A 24,406-nucleotide genomic window follows, 5' to 3' on the forward strand; every position below is an offset into this window, starting at 1 on the left:
GTGCGTCTCAAATTGACTCTGTCAATCAAGTCCAGCTCCTGGCTTTTACACATGGCTTCGCTACTACACCCAATGAACTGTTTCTTGTGCCAGGGGAAGTTGCAAATGGGTTTACTGGCATCATATAACCAACTGCTATGGACAGATGAGGCTCCTCAGCCATACTTGGCAGATCAAGTGGAAGAAGAATTCTGATCTCAAACCTCCACTGGCCTGTGGCAAGACCCATTCATGGGAAGACTTCGGGAGTAAACCCTGAGGAACAATCCGGAGCTGGATTCCCTGTCGGTGCTGTGTTCAATGCAGACTGGCAATCCTGCAACACCGCTGGTGTCTGACTGCATTGGTCTCTACTGTTGCTTTGCATTCATCAGCTGTGTGGAGAGCAGGGGCCCCTGCATGGGCAACTGCTTGCTTTACATATTACACTTCCCCGACTTGCAGATCGGCTTCGAAACACGGGTGCAATATCCATGGTCGATCTTGACCAGCGGAGGGCCATGATCAACATGTCTGTACACGGCCTCCTCTCCGCTACAGTGAGGCCGAGTACAGGTTGAACAAGCAACGCCTCATATTTTGACAGTGTAGCCTCCAATCTCGATGGCATGAACATTGATTTCTCCAAATTCAAGAATAACTACCTCCTGTTTCCACAATCCACCCCCACTTTTCTTCTGACTTTTCACCCATTCTGATGGCCAATTAACCCCTTCACCTCTCCTCACGCACCCTCATGACTTGCTCATCAACTCTCTCTGGTTCTCTACCTCCTCCGTGTCATCCCATGGTCCAACATTCTCTCCTATTAGATTTCTTTCTCTTCATCTCTTTGCTTTTTCTGCATGTCACCCAGCTCCTCACATCATCATCCCTCCACAAACCACACGTTCCCCACCCCTCACTTGTCCCCCTCCCCCACCACCTTATTCTGGCTTTTGTCCCTTTCTTTCTAATCCCGATGAAGATTCTCAGTCCGAAATGTCGACTGTTTGCTGAGTTCCTCCAGCATTTTCTGTGTGTTTGCTTCAGTCTGTGTATTGATTCAGCTAATCAAACTGGTACAGTAGAAGAGGAATTTGTGGAATGGTCAGAGACAGTTTCTTACAGCAGTATCTCACCCACGAACGGGCCATTTCAGATGTAATCTGTGTAATGAGGTGGGATTACAGAGAGATCTTGTGGTGAAGGATCCCTGAAGAAGTGATCACAATGTGGGAGATCTCCAGTTCACTGATTGAGGGTGAACACCAGGGTCAGAACCAGTGTCCTCAACCTAAATAAAGACAATTACAGAGACGTGACTGTGGAGTTGTCTGGGGCAGATGGGGTAAATAGGCTCAGGGACAGGTCAGTAATGAGCAGTGCAGATGTTCAAGGAGACTATTCGTAACACTCAGCAGACGTTGATCCCGATTAGATAGAGAGATCACAGAGAGCAAAGAACATTCTGTGGTGAAAGGAGGCAGACAAGAGGATCAGGATTTTTCCAGGAACCAGTGATGAGACTAAATCTGAAACTAACAAGAAAAAAGCAGAGAGATTAACTCCAATAATTTGCATTAGTGTTCACAGTGGGGGCACAGCAAACATCCCACAGATATCTCATGGTGACATTTCAACAGTGTGCCATAATGTGTAACAATCACCATCACGTGGGAAAAAAATAATGCGACTAAAAGCAAACATTACTTGGTCCCAAAGACCTGCACTGGAGGCTTTCACGGGAAGTCTGGAGAGAAAGCAGAGACATTGAAGTCTGTCAAAACTCACTGTTACAGAAAGGTCCCAGTGGAGTTGAAAGCCATTGTTGAAAAAGGGTGGAGGATGAAAAGCAGGTAACTGTAGTCCAGTTAACTTCACTTCAGGTACTGGGGTCTGTAATCTATAAAGAAATAATGTCATTTAGAAAAGTTTAATGTCATTGAAATAAGTCACCAGGGTTTACAGTCAAATTCACACAGCACAGAAACGAGCCCTTCAGCTCAAATGATCCACGCTGACCAAAGTTCCCATCTGAGCTCGTGGTCTGTAACCCCCTCACCACCACATTATGATCAAGGTTATCCTCCTCCTTGTCCCATTTCCTTCCAGTTGGCCCATATCCTTCAAAACCTTTCCTTTCCATCTACCTGCCCAAGTGCCTTTTTAATGTACCTGACTCAACCACTCCCCATAGCAGCTCATTCCATTTACTGACCAGTCTGTGTGTGGAAAAGTTGCCCTTCAGGTCCTTATTAAATCTCATCTTAAACCAATGCCCTCCAGTTCTTGATTCCCCAACACTGGCAAAAAGACTGTTCTCTTTCACCCAACCCTGGTCCTTCATGAATTTATACGCCTCTGTAATATCAGCACTCATTCTCCAACATTCCAAGGAAAATTGTCTAAAATTCTTTCCACAAATCTCCGCTGCACTCTTTCCAGCTTAATGCTGTCTGTCATTTGGCAGGGTTACCAAAACAAATCATTCTGGTCGCCAGTGAATCTTCTCAGCTCCAGGGTGGACAAGGTCAAATGTGTAATAAGGACACACTTCTGTAAAAACCTGACACTGTATACCAAGCACACTGAGCTGCCAGAGCACAGCACCGGCCAGTGAGGACACAGACCAGTACAACACCCGGCTCTCTATTACGAAGTTCAAAGCTGAAAGTAAATGTATTATCAAAATACATTTCTGTCACTGTATACAACCCTGAGATTAGTTTTCTTGTGGGCATACTACCAGTTTGTTGGAGCGGTAGGGGAGGATGAAACTAATTTGGCGGGGGTGGGTTGTAGAAACCAGAGTGGAGGCACTCAGGATAGGAGGGAAGGTAAAAAAGCAAAGATAGCATGCAATTACACTGTCAGATGATAGGGCATCACCGCAGCCAGCAGGGTGAGTATCAGTGCATGAGGGATGCAGAATCAAAGGGTAGTGATACTGTACTCAGGGTGTTATATCTCTATCCACAGAGTATAAGAAATAAGGTGGATGATCTTATTGCCCTATTACAGATTGTCAGATATGATGTCATGGCCATCGCTGAGTCGTGGCAGAAGGATGCTTGCAGTTGGGAGCTAAATGTCCAAGGTTACATGTTGTATCAGAGAGATAGGAAGGTAGGCAGAGGGGGTGGCATCAATTCAGTAGAAAGATGTGATATAGGATCAGAAGATGCTGAATCATTCTGTATTGAGTTACGAAATTGCAAGGGTAAAAGGACCCTGACGGCAGTTATATACAGGCCTCCAAACAGCAGCCTGGATATGGACCACAGATTACAACAGGAAATAGCAAAGACGTGCCAAAGGGCAACGTTATGATAGTCATGGGAGATTTCAACATGCAGGGAGATTGGGAAATTCAGGTTGGAAATAGATCTCAGGAGAGTGAGTTTGTTGAATACCTACAAGAAGGCTTTTTAGAACAGGGATCAGCTACATTAGATTGGGTGTTATATAATGAAACCAGGGTAATTAGGGAGCTTAAGGTAAAAAAAAAAATCCTTAGGAAACAGTGATGACAATTTGATTGTGTTCAGCTTGAAATTTGATAGAAAGAAAGTAAAGTCTGACGTATCAGTATCTCAGTGAAGTACAAGATATTGCAGTGGTACGAGAGAGGAGGTGTCCAAAGTAAATTGGAAGCAGATGCTGGCAGGGATCAAGCAGAGAAGCAATGCTGTGAGTTTGTGGGAAAAATGAGGAAGATGCAGGATGGATGTATTCCAAAAAATGAAGAAACACTCAACTGGCAAAATGGGGCTGATGAGGGAAGTCAAAGCTAATGTAAAAGCAAAAGAAAGTGCATCCAACAATGCAAAAATTAGTGGTAAGACAGAGGATTGGGAAGCTTTTAAAAGCCTACAGAAAGAATAACAGGAGGGAAAAGATAAAATGTGAAAACAAATAGCAAACAATATCAAAGTGCATAGTAATAGTTTTTTCAAGTATATTAAAAATAAAAGAGAGATGAGAGTGAATATAGGACCGCTGGAATACGAGGGTGGAGAAATAATAAAGGGGGACAAGGAGATGGCTAATGAACTAAATGGGTACTTTGCATGAGTCTTTGCAGAAGACACTAGCAGTGTGCCAGATATTGAAGGGTGTGAGGGAAGAGAAATGAATGCAGTTACTATTACAAGTGAGAAGGTGCTCAAAAAGCTGAAGGACCTGAGGGTACGTGTCACCCAGACCAGATGTACTGCACCCTACGGTTCTGAAAGAGATAGCAATAGAGATTGTGAGGGCATTAGTAATTATCTTTCAAAATCATTGGACTCTAACATGGTGCCAGATGACTGGAAAACTGCAAATGTCACCCTACTCTTTAAGACTCCAGGAAATCAACGGAAAGGAAATTATAGACCAGTTAGCCTGAACTCAGTGGTTGGGAAGTTGTTGGAGTGAATTTTTAAAGGAGGAGTTATGGAGTACTTGGAGACACAGAACAAGATAGGACAAATACTCAAACACGAGGAACTCTGTAGATGCTGGAATTCAAGCAGCACACATCAAAGTTGCTGGTGAACGCAGCAGGCCAGGCTGCCTCTCTAGGAGGAGGTACAGTCGACGTTTCAGGCCGAAACCCTTCGTCAGGACTAACTGAAGGAACAGCTAGTCAGAGATTTGAAAGTGGGAGGGGGAGGGGGAGATCCAAAATGATAGGAGAAGGCAGGAGGGGGAGGGATGGAGCCAAGAGCTCGACAGGTGATTGGCAAAAGGGATATGAGAGGATCATGGGACAGGAGGCCCAGGGAGAAGGAAAAGGGGGAGGAGGGGAAACACAAAGGATGGGCAAGGGTTATAGTCATAGGGACAGAGGGAGAAAAGGGAGAGTGAGAGAAAGAATGTGTGTACATAAATAACGGATGGAGTACGAGGGGGACGTGGGGCATTAGCGGAAGATAGAGAAGTCAATGTTCATGCCATCAGGTTGGAGGCTACCCAGACGGAATACAAGGTGTTGTTCCTCCAACCTGAGTGTGGCTTCATCTTTAAGTGGAGGAGGCCGTGGATAGACATATCAGAGAACGTGGAATTAAAATACGTATGTGGCCACTGGGCGATCCTGCTTTCTCTGGCGGACAGAGCGTAGGTGTTCAGCAAAACGATCTCCCAGTCTGCATTGGGTCTCGCCAATACATAGAAGGCCACATCGGGAGCACCGGATGCAATACATCACCCCAGCCGACTCACAGGTGAAGTGTCGCCTCACCTGGAAGGACTGTCAGGGGCCCTCAATGGTGGTAAGGGAGGAAGTGTAAGGACATGTGTTGCATTTGTTCCGCTTACAAGGATAAACGCCAGGAGGGAGATCAGTGGGGAGGAATGGGGGGGGGGGGACGAACGGACAAGGGAGTCGCGTCGGGAGCGATCCTTGCAGAAAGCAGGTGGGTGGGGGAGAAAGATGTGCTTAGTGGTGGGATCCCATTGGAGGTGGCGGAAGTTATGGAGAATAATATGTTGGACACGGAGGCTGGTGGGGTGGTAGGTAAGGACCAGGGGAACCCTATTCCTAGTGGGGTGGCGGGAGAATGGAGAGAGAGCAGATATGCGTGAAATGGGGGAGGAAGGGAAGCCCCTTTGTTTAAAAAAGGAGGACACCTCCCTCGTCCTGGAATTAAAAGCCTCATCCTGAAAGCAGATGCGGCGGAGACGAAGGAATCACGGGAAGGGGATGGCATTTTTGCAAGAGACAGCGTGAGAGGAGGAATAGTCCAGATAGTTGTGAGAGTCAGTAGGCTTATAGTAGACATCAGTAGATAAGCTGTCTCCAGAGATAGAGACAGAAAGATCTAGAAAGGGGAGGGAGGTGCCGGAAGTGGACCAGGTAAACTTGAGGGGAGGGTGAAAGTTGGAGGCAAAGTTAATAACCACATGGGTCCGAGCTATGCCTGCCTTTTTGTTGGCTTTGTGGAACAATCTATGTTCCGAAAGTGGGGGACAGATGCCAGAATAGGTTGGGAACATAGATTGTTAATGGTCACATACTGAACCAAACCCCTCAAAAGGTGACCAAAATGCTCCCATCCCCTGTGCACCCTTTTTATCTGGGAATTTGGGGAGGTACTCTGAGTAACATGAAGAGAGATGTCCTACAGCTTGTTCACAGCGGGGGAGGGGGGGTTGCAAATATCTTCTCAGAGGATAAGGGGTTCAGTGGAACAAGTCCACAGCTGAAAATGAAGGTGACAAACCCCACTGCATTGGAGGACTGCTGTGGTCAGGCTTTCATATCCCCCTGGGCCTTGTTCACTGAAGCCCCTGTGCATGTGCCTCTAATATTGTTACACAGTTCCCTGTATGTAGCATCACAGGTAGACAGGGTTGTGTGTTCTACTTGCCTTGTCAGCCAAAGAACTGCCTCTCATTAGAGTTGGACAAAACTGTTTAAAGACAGATTCAAAGGGGATCTGAAGGGTAAATATTTCACACAGAGAATAGCTGGCATCCGGTATTAACTCCCAAGCTAGAGTCACTGGTTTATACAGAAATGAAACAGTCCCTTCGGTACAACTCATCCCCGCCGACCAAGTTGTCGACCTGAACTCGGCCCATCTGCCTGCATTAGGCCCGTATCCCTCTCAACCTTTCCCATCCATGTGACTGTGCAAATATGTTTTAAATATTGTACCTGAGGCAGAGAGCCGGTGCAGTGAGGCGCTGACAGACACTCACTGTTCCGCGGGCAGGAAGAGGAGAGGCGGATCCCACAGCGGAGCCGAAACCCCAACAAGTAGAGACCGGCTCCACCATCTCGGACTTCCTGCACTGGACCGTTTCCAAGGAAACGTCGGCGGTGACGGTGGGACCCCTGTGACGTCAACGCGTTTTTGTCACGTGACGGGGCAGCGGGAGCTGTCAATCAGTGGAGCCGCCAGAAAACTTGGGAGCATCGTAAATGGAATCGGTCTGGGGAGGGTGGGGGCGGATTTCCAGGAACGGTGACTCTCCCATCCCACCTCCGGGAAGTGACTGTAATATTCACATTGCAATCTGACTCTTCGGTCCTAGAAATATTTAATGTTTGTATTTTGTATATTTTTGTGTGGATAGTCCTTTTAATTTTGGGTAAAAAACGTTGGAACTGAATCACATTCATCAACTTTCCTGGTAACTTCCTCAAAAACACTCTACAAGATTGGTTAGACATGACGTACCATCACAAAGCCATACTAACTTTCCCCAATCAGTCCCTCTCTACCCAAATAATTATATCTGTGGTTGCTCAGAATACCTTCCAATAACCTTCCTACAACTGATATTAGGCTCACTGGCCTATGATTTCTTGGCTTATTCATAGACCCTTTCTTAAGCAACAGAACAACATTAACTAACTTCCAATCCTCTAGTACCGCACCAGTGGATGAGGAGGTTTAAGATATCTCTGCTCGGACCCTGCAATTTCTGCATTATCCTCCCACAAGGTCTGTGGGACCACCCTGTTGGGCCAGTAGATTTATTCACCCTAAGGCAGCGAACTTCTCCTCTTCTGTGATCTGTACAGGGTCCATGACCTCGCTGCAGCATTGTCTTACATATATGTCCCTCTCCTAAGGATTTACAGTGGAACAAAATCTATCTCCTGCAACTCTTGTGGCTCCACATCTTGATTACCAATCTGATCTTTCAGAGGACCAGTCTTGCCCCTTTCTATCCTTTTGCTCTTAATATATCTGTATAAATGCTTTCGATTTTCCTTCATCTTTTCTGCAACAGTAAACACGTTTTCTTTTCACCCTCCTGATTTCTTTCTTATGTCTTCTCCTGCATCTCTTAAACACCTCAAGTACCCCATTTGTTCCTGCCTCTCAAGACCTGCTACATACTGTACATCTGTCATTTTCTTAATCCACTCTCAATTTCTTTCAGAAACAAGAGCCAAAGTTTAACCTGTTAGCCTTGCCTTTTATTCTGAAAGAAGATACAAATTCTGTGCTCTCAGAATTTCACTTTTGAAATCCTCCCACTTACAAATCACACCTTTGCCAGAAAATAGCCTATCCCAATCCACACTTGCCAGATCCTTCTGGTACCATGAAATCGGCCTTTCTCCAATTTTGCATCTCAACCTGAGGACCTGACCTATCCTCTTCCATAATTACATTGAAACTAATGGCATTATGATCACAGGATCCAAAGTGTTCCCCTACACAAACTTCTGTGACCTGCCCTGTCTCATTGCCTAACTGGAGTTCTGGTTCCACACTCTCTCCAGTTGAAACTTCTGTGTACTGATTAAGGAAACTTCCCTGAGACAAATTTGACAAACTCTTCCCATCCAGCCCTTTTATGGTATGGAAGTCACACTCAATATGTGGAACTTTGAAATCACACACTATCAGAACCTTAATTTTCTTGTAACAGTCTGTGATCTCTCTAAAAGTTATTTCTGCTAAATCCCATGGACTGTTGGGTTGTCTATAATATAATCCCATTCCTTTCTTAATTCCTCAGTTCTACCCATATAGCCTCATGAGACAAGCTCTCCAGTCTACCCTGACTGAGCACTATCGTGACATTTTCCCTGACTAGTAATGCCACCTCACCCCCTTTAATCCCTTCTGCTCTATGACATCTAAAACAATGGAACCCTGGAACACTGACCTGCCAGTCCTGCCCCTCCTGCAATCAAGCCTCACTAATGACATAATTCCACATGTTGATCCATGCACTGACCTCATCTGTCCTTTCCTACAATACTCCTTGTGTTGAAATATACGCAGCTCAGGACATCAGTCCTACCTTGCTCAAGCTTTTCATTCCTGACTTTGTACGTGGGGTTAACAACATCTTTTCCCACAACCACTCCACTATCTGTTCTGGTGCTCTGGTTCCCATCCCCTTGAAACTCTTGTTTAAACCAACACCCCTAGTAAACCTTCCCACTAGGATATTAGTCCCCCTCAAGTTCAGAAGAGAACCCAGTGATCCGGAAATCTGAAGCCATCCCTCCTGCACCAACTCCTGAGCCTCTTTAAACTGTATGATCTTCCTATTTCTGACGTCACTGGCATGTAGCACAGGTAGCAATCCTGAAATTCACAACCCTGTGGATCTTGTGCTTTACGTAGCACCCAACTCCCTGAGCTCACTTTGCAGGACCTCGTCAATAACCCTCACCACGTCATTGGTACACAAGTGAATCACAAGCTCAGGCTGCTCACCCTTCCACTTAACAGTGCTGTGAAATTGATCTGAGATGTCTCTGATCCTGGCAACTGGGAGGCAGCAACCATCTGGGAATCTTGTTCTCATTCACTTAAACTCCTTTGTATTCCCCTAACCAATGAACCCCCATCACTACAGCTCACCTCTTCTCCCCACTTCCCTTCTGAACCTCAGAGCCAGACTCAGTCCCAGTGACCTGACCCATGTGGCCCACGGTATTCCAAAGTGGTATGCATATTGTTGACGGGAACAGCTACAGGGATACTCTGCACTGCTTTCTTATTCACTTTCCCCCTCCTGACAACCATCCCGCATCTTGGGTTTAATCACTTCCCCCATGTCCTGTCTATCAACAACTCAGTCTCTTGTGGGATCCAGAGTCCATCCAGTTCAATCTTCAAATCCTCAGCACGGCCTGATAAAAGTTTCAGCTTTATGCCTTCTAGCAACAGTAGTCATCAAGGACACTGGATGTCTCCATTTCTTCAGTCGTAGAAGAGAGCATAACAGAGGGTCATTCACTGATGGGGTTATAGCACAGATCTCCCAAGACAATCTTTTTACATGCATGTGCAGTTCAACTCTTTGAATGATAATGCAGAAAGTTTGAAGTTAATAATTCATCTCCTTCTACCTTTGGCCACAAACTTATCAATTACCCCTTGTGTGTCTATTTTAATGTGAGGAGTATTATAAATAAAGCAGATGAGCTTAGAGCGTGGATCAGCACGTGGAGCTATAATGTTGTGGCCATTACATGGATGGTACAGGAGCAGGAATGGCTTTAGGTGTTTCAGAAAGGATAGGGAGGGAGGCAAAAGAGGCGGGGGTGTGGCACTGTTGATCAGGGATAGTGTCATAGCTGCAGTAAAGGAAGAAGACATGGAGGGAAACAAGAGGAATTCTGCAGATGCTGGAAATTCAAGCAACACACATCAAAGTTGCTGGTGAACGCAGCAGGCCAGGCAGCATCTCTAGAAAGAGGTGCAGTCGACGTTTCAGACCGAGACCCTTCGTCAGGACTAACTGAAGGAAGAGTGAGTAAGGGATTTGAAAGTTGGAGGGGGAGAGGGAGATCCAAAATGATAGGAGAAGACAGGAGGGGGAGGGATGGAGCCAAGAGCTGGACAGGTGATAGGCAAAAGGAATACGAGAGGATCATGGGACAGGAGGTCCGGGCAGAAAGACAAGGTGGGGGGGGGACCCAGAGGATGGGCAAGAGGTATATTCAGAGGGACAGAGGGAGAAAAAGGAGAGTGAGAGAAAGAATTTGTGCATAAAAATAAGTAACAGATGGGGTACGAGGGGGAGGTGGGTCCTTAGCGGAAGTTAGAGAAGTCGATGTTCATGCCATCAGGTTGGAGGCTACCCAGACGGAATATAAGGTGTTGTTCCTCCAACCTGAGTGTGGCTTCATCTTTACAGTAGAGGAGGCCGTGGATAGACATGTCAGAATGGGAATGGGATGTGGAATTAAAATGTGTGGCCACTGGGAGATCCTGCTTTCTCTGGTGGACAGAGCGTAGATGTTCAGTAAAGCGGTCTCCCGGTCTGCGTCGGGTCTCGCCAATATATAAAAGGCCACATCGGGAGCACCGGACGCAGTATATCACCCCAGTCGACTCACAGGTGAAGTGTTGCCTCACCTGGAAGGACTGTTTGGGGCCCTGAATGGTGGTAAGGGAGGAAGTGTAGGGGCATGTGTAGCACTTGTTCCGCTTACACGGATAAGCGCCAGGAGGGAGATCAGTGGGGATGGATGGGGGGGACGAATGGACAAGGGAGTTGCGTAGGCAGCGATCCCTGCGGAATGCAGAGAGAGGCGGGGAGGGAAAGATGTGCTTAGTGGTGGGATCCCGTTGGAGGTGGCGGAAGTTACGGAGAATAATATGTTGGACCCGGAGGCTGGTGGGGTGGTAGGTGAGGACCAGGGGAACCCTATTCCTAGTGGGGTGGCGGGAGGATGGAGTGAGAGCAGATGTACGTGAAATGGGGGAGATGCGTTTAAGAGCAGAGTTGATAGTGGAGGAAGGGAAGCCTCTTTCTTTAAAAAAGGAAGACATCTCCCTCGTTCTAGAGTGAAAAGCCTCATCCTGAGAGCAGATGCGGCGGAGACGGAGGAATTGCGAGAAGGAGATGGCGTTTTTGCAAGAGACAGGGTGAGAAGAGGAATAGTCCAGATAGCTGTGAGAGTCAGTAGGCTTATAGTAGACATCAGTGGATACGCTGTCTCCAGAGACAGAGACAGAAAGATCTAGAAAGGGGAGGGAGGTGTCGGAAATGGACCAGGTAAACTTGAGGGCAGGGTGAAAGTTGGAGGCAAAGTTAATAAAGTCAACGAGTTCTGCATGCGTGCAGGAAGCAGCGCCAATGAAGTCGTCGATGTAGCGAAGGAAAAGTGGGGGACAGATACCAGAATAGGCACGGAACATAGATTGTTCCACAAACCCAACAAAAAGGCAGGCATAGCTAGGACCCATACGGGTGCCCATAGCTGCACCTTTAGTTTGGAGGAAGTGGGAGGAGCCAAAGGAGAAATTATTAAGAGTAAGGACTAATTCCGCTAGATGGAGCAGAGTGGTGGTAGAGGGGAACTGATTAGGTCTGGAATCCAAAAAGAAGCGTAGAGCTTTGAGACCTTCCTGATAGGGGATGGAAGTATATAAGGACTGGACATCCATGGTGAACATAAAGCGGTGAGGCCCAGGGAACTTAAAATCATCGAAAAGTTTAAGAGTGTGAGAAGTGTCACGAACACAGGTAGGAAGGGATTGAACAAGGGGTGATAAAACCGTGTCGAGGTATGCAGAAACGAGTTCAGTGGGGCAGGAGCCAGCTGAGACAATAGGTCGGCCAGGACAGGCAGGTTTGTGGATCTTGGGTAGGAGGTAGAGACGGGAAGTGCGAGGTGTGGGAACTATAAGGTTGGTAGTAGTGGATGGGAGATCCCCTGAGCGATTAAAGTCGGTGACGGTGTGGGAGACAATGGCCTGGTGCTCCTTAGTGGGGTCACGATCGAGGGGTAAATAAGAGGTATCCGCGAGTTGTCTCTGTGCCTCAGCAAGGTAGAGGTCAGTACGCCAGACTACAACAGCACCCCCCTTATTGGCGGGTTTAATAATAAGGTTAGGATTAGTGCGGACGGAGTGGAGAGCAGAGCGTTCCGAAGGAGTGAGGTTGGAATGGGGACTAGGTGCAGTGAAGTCGAGACGGTTGATGTCCCGTCGGCAATTAGCGATAAAGAGATCCAAAGCAGGCAGAAGACCAGAGCGGGGTGTCCATGAAGAAGAGGAGGGTTGAAGACGGGAGAAGGGGTCATCGGTGGGGGTGGAAGAGTCCTTGCCGAAGAAGTAGGCTCGGAGACGGAGACAGTGGAAGAAAAGTTCCGCATCATGGCGAACACGGAACTCGCTGAGGTGTGGGCGAAGGGGGACAAACGTGAGGCCCTTACTGAGAACAGAGCGTTCTGCCTCCGACAGTTGAAGGTCGGAGGGGATGGTAAAGACCCGGCACGGATGAGAGCTGGGATCAAGGGGGGAGGGGGGAGGCTGGGGGTGTCAATGGAGAGGGGAGGGTTGGGGTGAGAAGAAGATGGAGCCTCTGAGGGCCCAGGAGTTGACGATGGGATCTGGGGAAGACGGGGCTGCGGAGTGGTGGTGGGGGAAGTGGAGACGGGAGTCACAACAGCAGCACATAAAGACTCGGCCTGGAGTTCAAGGCTGGAGTCGCAGTTGGTGGTTGCGCAATCGCTTTGAATGTCTCCATGGTCGTTGCTGGAGTCCGGGTTTTTAATATGCCCTGAGGTGTTGCAGCCTGCGAGATCAATGGCAGAGGTCGCAATCTGAAGTTCATGCCTGCTAGCTTCAGGGCCAACAGGCTCTGGAGTCCGTAGATGTAGGATCTTGCAAACTTTGCCTAACATGACAAAGTCAAAAAAACGGCGATTGCAGGCGTGAATCCGACGGAAGATGAAATAATGGGTAGGACCATTACAGACGGCGAAGAAAGTGTCCCGAAGGTGTGGAAGGGTCTGGGATAGGGACACCAAGTACACCTCCCCATGGCGGAGAGAGTCGCCCTCAGAGCTTGACGGGAGAAGCGGCGAGAGGTAGAGTCAATAAAATGTGAGTACCTGGGATCCTCAGAAGGTCCAAATTGAGATATGGAGGGGTTGTCTATGGAGTCTCTGTGGGTGGAAGGTAGGAACAAGAAGGGGCCAAAAACTCGACTGTGTGTGTTTTTATAGACCACCCAATAATAACAGGGACATCGAGGAGCAGATGGGGAAACAGATTCTGGAAAGGAGTAACAGTAAGTGTTGTTCTGGTGGGAGATTTTAATTCCCCAAATATTGATCAGCATCTCCCTAAAGTGAGGGTATAGATGGGGTAGAGTTTGCTAGGTGTGTTCAGGAAGGTTTCTTGACACAATATGTAGATAACCCTACAAGAGGAGAGGCTGTACTTGATCTGGTATTGGGAATTGAACCTGGTCAGGTGTCAGGTCTCTCAGTGGGAGAGCATTTTGGAGATAGTGATCACAATTCTATCTCATTTACCATAGCATTGGAAAGAAATAGGAACAGACAAGTTAGGAAAACGTTTAATTGGAGTAAGGGGAAATATGAGGCTATCAGGCAGGAACTTGGAAGCATAAATTGGAAACAAATGTTCTCAGGGAAAGGTACAGAAGAAATATGGCAAATGTTCAGGGGATATTTTTGCGTGGGATTCTGAGTCGATACGTTCCAATAAGACATGGAAAGGATGGTAGGGTACTAGATCCGCGGTGTACAAAAGCTGTTGTTAATCTGGTCAAGAAGAAAAGAAGAGCTTACAAAAGGTTCAAAAAACTTGGTAATAATAGGAATCTAGAAGATTATAAGGCTTGCAGGAAGGATTTCAAGAATGAAATTAGGGAAGCGAGAAATGGCCATGAGAAGATCTTGGAGGATAGGATTAAGGAAAACACCAAGGCATTCTACAAGTATGTGAAGAGCCAGAGGCTAAGATGTGAGACAATAAGACCAACCAAGTGTGACAGTGGAAAAGTGTGTATGGAACCGGAAGAGATGACAAATTAATGAATACTTTGATTCAGTATTCACTACAGAAAAGGATCTTAGCGATTGTAGGGATAACTTGCAGCAGATTGAAAAGCTTGAGCATGTAGATATTAAGAAAGAGGATGTGTTGGAGCTTTTGGAAAGCATCAGGTTGGATAGGTCACCAGACGGGACGAGATGTACCCCAGGCAACTGTGGGAGGCGACGGAGAAGTTTGCTGAACCTCTGGTGATGATCTTTGCATCTTCAATGAGGATGGGAGAGGTTCCGGAGGATTGGAGGGTTGCAAATGTTATTCCTTTATTCAAGAAAGGGAGTTGAGATAGACCAGAAAATTATAGACCAGTGAGTCTTACTTCAGTGGTTGGTAAATTGATTGAGAAGATCCTGAGAGGCAGGATTTGTGAACATTTGGACAGTCATAATATGATTAGGAATAGTCGGCATGGCTTCGTCAAAGCAGGCTGTTCCTTACGAGCCTGATTGAATATTTTGAGCATTCAGAATTAATTATTGGGCTGTTAATATATGTCATGTGTGTTATTGGTTATATTGGACTGATAAAAATGAACGACCACCTTGGGTTGATTTGGAATTGAAAGCTGTGAAACAATTTTACTTAACCTCGTTATTAGGAGCTTCTTTACCTGTACAACAAGCCAAAATTTCTAATCTAAGTTTATATCCTATGATTAAGCAGTCATTATGAATTTGGTCCCATTTCATATTTTTTTAATCTTGAAAAAATTAACCTTTTTAGTTTAATTTATCGAAACTATTTATTTAAACCTTCACTCAATGATCCTACCTTTTCTCTTTGGAGGAATAAAGGAGTTTATTCCTTCATGTATCTGTTCAAATTGCTTAAAGACAACAAAGTCAAGGTACTGGAGTGGCCATCGCAAAGCCCTGACCTCAATCCGATAGAAAATTTGTGGGCAGACCCAAAAAAGTATGTGGGAGCAAGGAGGCCTACAAACCTGACTCAGTTACACCAGTTCTGTCTGGAAGAATGGAACAAAATTCCAGCAACTTACTCTGAGAAGCCTGTGGAAGGCTAACGAAACGTTTGACGGAAGTTGAACAATTTAACGGCAATGCTACCAAATACTAACAAAGTGTATGCAAACTTCTGACCTACTGGGAAAGCGATGAAAGAAATAAAAGCTGAAATAAATAATTCTCTCTACTATTATTCTGACATTTCACATTCTTAAAATAAAGTAGTGATCCTAACTGACCTAAGGCAGGGAATATTTTCTCGGACTAAATGTCAGCAATTGTGAAAAACTCAGTTTAAATGTATTTGGCTAAGGTGTATGTAAACTCCTGACTTCAACTGTAGTATTAATGGCAAGACTCTTGGCCATGTGGAGGATCAGAGGGATCTTGCGTTCCGAGTCCATAGGACACGTAAAGCTACTACTCAGGTTGACTCTGTGGTTAAGAAGGCATACGGTGCATTGGCCTTCATCAACAGTGGAATTGAGTTTAAGAGCCAAATGGTAAGGTTGAGGCTCTATAGGACCCTGGTCAGACCCCACTTGGAGTACTGTACTCAATTCTCGTCACCTCACTACAGGAAGGATGTGGAAACCATAGAGAGGGTTCAGAGGAGATTTACAAAGATGTTGCCTGGATTGGGGTGCATGCCTATGAGAATAGGTTGAATGAACTCTGCCATTTCTCCTTGGAGCTACGGAGGATGAGAGGTGATCTGACAGAGGTGTAAAGGATAACGAGAGGCATTGATCATGTGGGTAGTCAAAGTTTTTTTTTTTCCCCAGGGCTGAAATGGCTCGCACGAGAGGACATAGTTTTATGGTGCTTGGAAGTAGGTACAGAGGAGATGTCAGGGGTAAATTTTTCTTATGCAGAGAGTAGTGTGTACATGGAACGGGCTGCTGGCAGCAGTGCTGGAGGTGGAAACAATAGGGTCTTTTAAGAAACTCCTGGATGAATACATGGAGCTCAGAAAAATAGAGGGCTATGGGTAAGCCGAGGCAGTTCTATGTTAAGGACATCTTTGGCACAGCTTTGTGGGCTGAAAGGCCCGTTTTGTGCTGCGGGTTTTCTATGTTTCTAACATTATCAAAGTTTTAGATGAAATTCCTAAATCTGCAAAAATTCTGCACTAAGATAATCTGTCAATTTTGGGGAAATTACAGTCACACATTACACAGTTGCTTTTACAACTTTCCATAGCCTGCCCACATTCATGTCTCTCTTTCTGCCGGTGGCATTTCCAAAACTTTTCAAAGTTGAAGCACACATATTTCAAAGTTCAACTTTATCAACTCTCTGTCAGATCCTGAGAGATGCCCAGTGGAAGAGAGGGAGGGGATGGATAGTGTCTATGAATAGCAGTCCACTATCAGGGTTGTATAGATGTCTGTCCTTGAAGTGCCAGTGTTGTAGATGTGTTTAATGGTGGAGTACAGTGCTGGGTATGTACAGGTCCGTGTGTTCACTGCACAGTCCTGTGAGTATTATAGGCCTGTGTCCTGGTAGTGAAGGTTTCAATATTGTATAGTTCACCGTCCCTGTATTCAACTGCTGCCTTTCTTGAGCAGTCACATATGCAGGGCATGTTTATACCAGAGACAGACCCTCCCCTTCCCCTTGCAGTACGGGCCAGATATTGTTAAGATCTGTCTCCTTACAGTATGGTGCCAGCAGTTTAAACATCATATTTAACAGCATGTGGTCTGTGTATCCCAAAGGATTAAATAACCCACACGATTTACCTATCTAAATGGTCTGAGAGTCCCAACAGCACCTCCTCTTTAGTATCAACATGCCAGAGAATATCACCATACCCCCTTTCTGATCACGCTGTCCTCCATGTCCTTCTCCTTAGGGAACACCAATACAATGTGTTCATCTTCTACCTCGCATGCTACTCTGGCTCCAGGCATAAACTCAGTGTATTCATTTTCTGGTCACTGTTCGCTCTCCTGATTCACAGTGTGACTTGTTTCTTGCTTCTGGTAAGGCCCTCAAAGACCCTGTCTAATTTCATCTTCCTCAACCTTCCACATGACTGCTCTTGCATTTTTAAACAAATTCTCATCACCCTCAGTTCCCGAGTGTCCCTGTCCTTCTCTGCCCTCCTCACAGAGACGGGGAAACTCCTGAATTCTGACCGGCTGGACTGTAAGTGACGCTCGCTTGCAGGCATCACTTAACATTAGCTCCATCCAGTAGCATCAGCTCGCAGACTACTCTCTATGATTCGTGTCCGATTCTGCTGTAATTAAACTCCAGAAACTTACATCTATCCACCTGCAGGTCCATTTTTATCCTTTCAATAACCATCTTAAAACGTTCTGCATTATCATCCTTTTTTTTTTCCCAATGAATCTCCAATCATCTTGCTAGGCTCATTTCTCAATACTACGCCAAATATGCCCCCTCCCTGGCGGACCATCTATACACTTTCTCTGGAAACCTTTCTGAACACAAATAATGTCCCGTCCAAGCCTCAGGTGGTAAAGGAGTCCCTGTCATTCAGAGAAGATTATTCACCCACTACCGCTACTCTATTGTTTTTACATCAGCCCATAACCTGCTGACTCATCTTTTCCTCTCTCTTACTAGCTATTGTGAGGTCTACAGTAAAATCCCATCACAGTGATTGCACCTTTCTTATTCCTGATTTCTCCCCACATTGTTTTACTGGATGAGCCTCTGGGATGACCTTAAACTTGTGACATTCTGCCTGATCAGCAGTACAGCTCCCCACCCTCTTTGTGCACCCTCTGGACTGTCTGAATCATATAAATCCTGGAATGCTCAGATACCAGTCCTGCCCTTCTCTCAACCAGATCTCTGTAATGGATGAATCACCGTGACATGACTAATTCAGGCTATAAGTACACCTGCTTTCACTGTTCTACACTCTACACTGAAATAAACTCACTTTTGCCTTTTGGTGCCACTCTGCTCAATAATGTGGCCCTGTGGCGACCCACTTTCTAGCATACACGAACCGTCTCACGAAACAGTGCGCGCAGGCAGTGGGGCCGGCGACAAAAAGGGCCCCAGACCATCTTCACCAGCAGGGGGAAAATCCTGGGCGCTGAAAGGGTCTGGGAATATGCTTTCCCCATAGCAGTCCCGCCCGGGGAGGGCGGGAACGGGAAGGCTTTATAAAGCAGACCGCGAAGTTTGTATAAATTTCTTTCATCGCAACTCTAACTCACCGACTACGTGTGGTTATTTTAGCGCTGTGTGCAGCACACCGCCACAATTGGTGACCCCGATGGCCCAAACGATATTTGGACCAGAGATGACCGACGCCGCATCTGTTCAAGCAGTTTCGTTAAAACTGCCAATCTTTCGGCCGCTGCGAATCGGCCTGTGGTTCGAACAAGCAGAAGCTCAATTCCACATTCGGCAGATAACCTCGGAGTCCACTCGCTACTACTACGTGCTGAGCTCCCTCGACCAGGAGACAGCTGCACAAGTTGAGGAGTTTATACAGTCGCCCCCGGAGGACGGCAAATACACAGCATTCAAAGCCCCGCTCATAAGGACTTTCGGACTCTCACGGCGCGGGCGAGCACGCCGCTTAATGCACCTGGTTGGTTTGGGAGACACGCCGCCGTCGGCATTAATGAACGAAATGCTGGCCCTGGCTGAAGGACACAAACCCTGCCTCATGTTTGAGCAGGCGTTCATAGAGCAACTGCCCAAGGACGTCTGCCTGCTGCTGTCCGACACAGATTTCAGCAACCCCCGAGAGGTGGCGGCCCGGGCAGATGGCAACCCCCGAGAGGTGGCGGTCCTTGTCAACTTGCTCCTGGGGCTGCAGAGATTCCTGTACGCCGAGCACCCTCCCAGGTGGCACGTGTTGGCGACTTTCTTCCTCCGGAGGGGCTGCTGTCTTGCCGAAGATATGCAGCTACCACCGGCGGGCGTTAGCCGTGCTGCTTTGCAGAGGCTGCCCGGCTTCTATCAGGACCTACTGAGAGTCTGGAACATGGTTGCCTCAGGCCGGGAATCCCCTCCTCTGGCAGAGGGCGGGGTCCTGGCCGACCCTTGCCCTGTCTCAACGGATGTCAGTGCGGCTCAGGTGTGTGGAACGACTCGGGCTGAGCTGCTCGTCGGGCCCAGGCCCCGCAGCCTTACCCGAGAGACGAATCCACACAACTTGAGCCGTCTTTCATCAACACCCACAATCCCATTCAGGGATGCAGGCAAGAGGTACCTTTACGGGCTGCTGCTCCACACCCTCCACTTCCTAGCATTTGTCCACCGTCCCGACACGCCATGGCGGTCGGTCTTTCCACCTGGAGGTGAGGGGGGTCCCCAGTGGAAGTCCCTCTACAAGGGAGTCCTTCCCATGCACCTTGGGGATCTCGGCTGGAGGGTGCTGCATAAAGCAGTGCCCTGCAATAAGTTCTTTAGTTTGTACACGGATCTCCCAGCCGCGTGTCACTTCTGCGGGCTGGAGGAGACCGTGTACCATATGTACGTGGAGTGTGTGAGGCTGCAGCCCCTTTTCGCGTATTTGCGTGGGCTGCTTCTCGCCTTCTGGTTGCATTTCAGTCCCACCCTATTCATATATGGTCATCCAGTAAGGAGGGGGGCACAGAGGGATGAGGATGTCCTTGTCAACTTGCTCCTGGGGCTGGCGAAAATTGCCATCCGTGGCTCCTGGAAAAGGGTGGCAGGAGGTTCTCCCCGGGCGGACTGCCTGGCTATGTTTAGGGGGTATGTTCGTGCCCGGGTGAACATTGAAAAGGAATACGCGCAGTCCACGGCGACCGTCGAGATGTTCCGGGACCGTTGGGCTCCGCGGGGTGTAAATGCCATCATTGATGAGGATGGCAATATATTGGTTTAACATGTATTGTCTGTTTGTAGTGTAGTAAATGTGTTAGTCACTGAGTTTGTAAATATTGTATAGCACCGACATTTGTAATAAAGAATTTTGTAAAAAAAAAAAAAAAAGGGGCTGGCGAAATTTGCCATCCGTGGCTCCTGGAAAAGGGTGGCAGGAGGTTCTCCCCGGGCGGACTGCCTGGCTATGTTTAGGGGGTATGTTCGAGCCCGGGTGAACATTGAAAAGGAATACGCACAGTCCACGGCGACCGTCGAGATGTTCCGGGACCGTTGGGCTCCGCGGGGTGTAAATGCCATCATTGATGAGGATGGCAATATATTGGTTTAACATGTATTGTCTGTTTGTAGTGTAGTAAATGTGTTAGTCACTGGGTTTGTAAATATTGTATAGCACCGACATTTGTAATAAAGAATTTTGTAAAAAAAAAGAGAGGTGGCGGCCCGGGCAGATGCGCTGTGGAATGTCAGGAAAGAGAGAGGGGCGTCCGTCGCACAGATCACCAAACCGCGTTCCCAACGGCAGACGAGACCAGGCCCGGCAGCAGAGCTTACAAAACCCGGCGACGGGAGTGAGGAGCCCAACGAACAATGGTGCTTCTACCACCAGCGGTGGGGCACAAAGGCCGCCGCTGTAGATCACCCTGCAAATTCCCGGGAAAGATCAGCGTCTTACCTCCAACGAGTTACGACACCCGCAACAGAGAACTGGGACCCACCCTGAGGGCCGCAAATGGCAGCACAATACGAACCTACGGCACCCACACGGTGCGGCTGCAGTTCAGCTCCAGCCGGTTCACGTGGGACTTCACACTGGCCGCCGTGGCCCAACCACTCCAGGGGGCGGATTTTCTGCGAGCCCACAGCCTGCTAGACGACCTGCAAGGGAAGCGACTAGTCCACTCCAAGACTTTTCAAACGTTCTCCATGGGTGAAACAAAGTTGCCAGCCCCACACCTGGACTCCATCACGCTGTCCGACGACGAATTCACCAGGGTCCTGGCAGATTTCCCATCAGTTCTGACACCGCAGTTCACGGCAGCCATGCCCAGACACAGAGTACAGCACCACATCCCGACCCAGGGACCACCCCTCCACGCCCGTGCTCGAAGGCTTTCCCCGGACAAGCTCCGACCGGCGAAGGAGGAGTTCAAGAGGCTGGAGGAATTGGGGATCATACGACGGTCCGACAGCCCATGGGCCTCCCCCCTGCACATGGTGCGCAAGGCAACGGCGGGGGGGGGGGGGTGCTGGAGACCATGCGGTGACTACTTCAGACTGAACGAGGCTACAACGCCAGACCGATACCCTGTGCCGAACATTCAAGACTTCGCAGCAAACGTACACGGCGCAAGGATCTTTTCCAAGGTAGACCTCGTTCGGGGATACCATCAAATCCCGGTACACCCGGACGACATCCCCAAAACAGCACTCATCACCCCGTTTGGACTTCTCGAATTCCTCCGAATGCCGTTTGGTCTAAAGAATGCCGCACAGACTTTCCAGCGGCTAATGGACGCGGTGGGACGCTAGAATCCGCCTGACAGTCAGAATATTGAACGGTAACATCAGAAAGATTGGGACACAAGGGGTTAAAATGAGGTCAAACATGTCAAATGCCGCCCATGAGGGAGACTTTGTGAAGCTCGGTGTAAGAGCACGATCCCAGGGAACACCATCAATTATTTCTCTCGGTGCAATATTTTGTACCATTAATTAGTTCTCTCGGTGCAATATTTTGTTTTCAGCTTCTCACAGCAAATAGTCACAAATCGATCGACGGTGAAAGCGACAGTCAGCCAGACTGAGCTCACAGTGCTCGCAGAAATCAACCATAGATCGAATCTGCACACAGGAGTGATTCGCAGGAATGATCGGGGAAAATAATTCAGAGCAGCCCCCTCAGCAGCGGATCGGAGATAACGACCAGGAGATCGGCCGCTGCCATTCCCACCAGGTAGCGAGTGACACATTTGGAGAGACCGCACTTTCCCCGGGACAGGATCACAATCGCCACCAAGTTCGCTGGAAGAGAGACAGGGAACAGCAAGTTGAGAAAATACTGAGCAGAAGCCGATGCTGCAGCTTGAGGGGATCCTGTAATATTTCCACTTTATTGTTACATTTAGCGGTGGGAGGGTCGAGAGAGGGCGCAGAGCGGCGGGACAGAGAATGAGTTTACACAGTTAAATAAATTCAATATCATCTGAATACGGATTTCTTATTGATGAGCGGACTGTGAAGTGGCAGTACAAAATCTAAAACTGGGTATCTACCTCCTGAGAGTCAATACTGGGTCTTGACTGGATGAAATGAATAAATCCGGACGCTGATGGCGGGATTCTTCCATTAGACAATTATCAACTTCCATAGCGATCCCTGTCAGCGACAGAACAGCCGAAGGACGGAACAATAACAGGAAATGATGGAAACAGTCACCCAGGCAAAACAGAATATGTGGACAAACAGTTAATATATCTGTCCTCAGGACTGTTCTCAGAGAGACCCCTGAGACGAGTGTTAACTGATTTCTCTTTGCATACAAGCTGCTTAGGGCTCAGTGTTTCCAGCATTCCCCGAGTTTATTTCCTATTCCAGCAAAGTCACCTCACTGACTTTAGATCAGAACATTGATTCCAACAGAAACAGTGCAGTCTGACACAACCTCACAGACAGACATGACGCCTTCCGTTTAGTCTATCACAGAGAAGCAGGGGAGAGTATTTCAACGTCGAGCAGCAAACTCGGTGCCGTAGTCAGATGTCTGTAGCAGAGTCAGATGTAGATGTAATAGAATACATTTTACAGTATTGATAACGATGAAGCACCACATCTTATTCATCGGCTTAGCAACGATTTCTTTCTGCTTTGCATACAGTCATATTGTAGACATTTATTAAAAATCCATAACAGTTTCGTCGTACAACACGGAACTCCTCACATTTGTTAAAGTGTTACTAGCAGTCAATGCTTTATTGTTGCACCTAACTCTGAAAACTGCTCACATAAAAATGCAGACAATCAATTGATGAATCACCCTTAGAAACTCAATGCAGCTCCTACAAGACCAAAAGCACAGAGACACGAACATCCCCTTGTTGATCACAAACCGCTGCCTGACCAACTCAGTCCCATAGAAATTGGCCGATTCGCTGATTTCCTGCAGATGTTTGTTTTTAGATCCAAATCCCAGCATCTATAGTCCCGGTGTTTCCACTCCATTCTTGAAATGCCGAATACCGGCATTGGAATGTAACAGTTTAAACCAGCGACAGAATCAATCACAACATTGGAATTAAACTTCAACATCGCCCACGGCAGCTGACACTGCGGCTTACCGGGAATTCCAAAGGCTGAAATAAAAGGATAGTAAACGTCTTCTATTCGCCAGATGATTGGATACACCATTTCAGTTCGAATCTGTGATTTTTGTTGCTCATGTATTCACAGCTCCGGTAGACAGCTGATGCATTCAAAGCAACCCTGATTTATACAGAGGATCTGTCTCCAGAGATACGGTTATACACCTCACTAACTTGCTTAGTTACAGTTGCTTGAACAAACACTGCAATTCAATACCATTGTCTCTGGTGTAAATATTGGAGCGATTGGAGACAAATACATCAAAACTCTTTGGCATTACCTCAGCAGTGTCTCTGGTGGAAATAGGCCGGTAGATTTAATTTCAAAGACTGAACTTTGTCACAGAGCAGCTACATTTACAGATTTCATCCCTTTGTTGGCTAATTATTCATCTCTGAACGGAGACCAGCGACACTGACCGATCCCTACCTCTGTCCCTGCAGTTTTCCATTTTGGACTGTCCTTCAGTCCTTCAGCTTCTTCCTGGTCACATACACAGACTCTCTCTCTCTCTCTCTCTCTCTCTCTCTCACACACACACACACACACACACACACGCACACTCACACACACAGACTCTCTCACACACACCAACAGACACACACACACACACTCACACACACACACACACACACACACACACACACACACTCACACTCACTCACACACACAGACTCTCTCTCTCTCTCAGACACACACACACACACAGACTCTCTCTCTCTGTCTCTCAGTCTCTCACACACACAGACTCTCTCTCTCTCTCTCTCTGTCTCTCTCACACACACACACACACACACACGGAACAACTGTACAATTGTGTTTCTATGTTATAGTGACTGCCCTATTGTGCATTCTATTTATTATTAATTACCATAAATTGCACATTGCACATTGAGACATAGACGTAACACAGAGATTTTTACTCCTCATGTATATAAGGATGTAATTAATAAAGTCAATACAATT

General features: G+C 47.3%; 1 long non-coding RNA gene across 1 annotated transcript in view; it reads right to left on the reverse strand.

The window, feature by feature from the left end:
- LOC140188998 (uncharacterized) overlaps positions 1–6,753 on the reverse strand; it is a 516,848-nt gene extending 510,095 nt beyond the window's left edge. Inside the window, exons 1-2 of the long non-coding RNA XR_011883426.1 lie at positions 6,629–6,753; positions 1,774–1,885 (exon numbers count right to left, since the gene is read on the reverse strand). This is a non-coding gene — a long non-coding RNA (uncharacterized lncRNA). The remainder of the gene's footprint in view (positions 1–1,773; positions 1,886–6,628) is intronic.
- Positions 6,754–24,406: the final 17,653 nt, after the last annotated feature.

The sequence above is a fragment of the Mobula birostris genome, chromosome 28 (genome assembly GCF_030028105.1).
Source record: "Mobula birostris isolate sMobBir1 chromosome 28, sMobBir1.hap1, whole genome shotgun sequence".
Lineage (NCBI taxonomy): Eukaryota > Metazoa > Chordata > Chondrichthyes > Myliobatiformes > Myliobatidae > Mobula > Mobula birostris.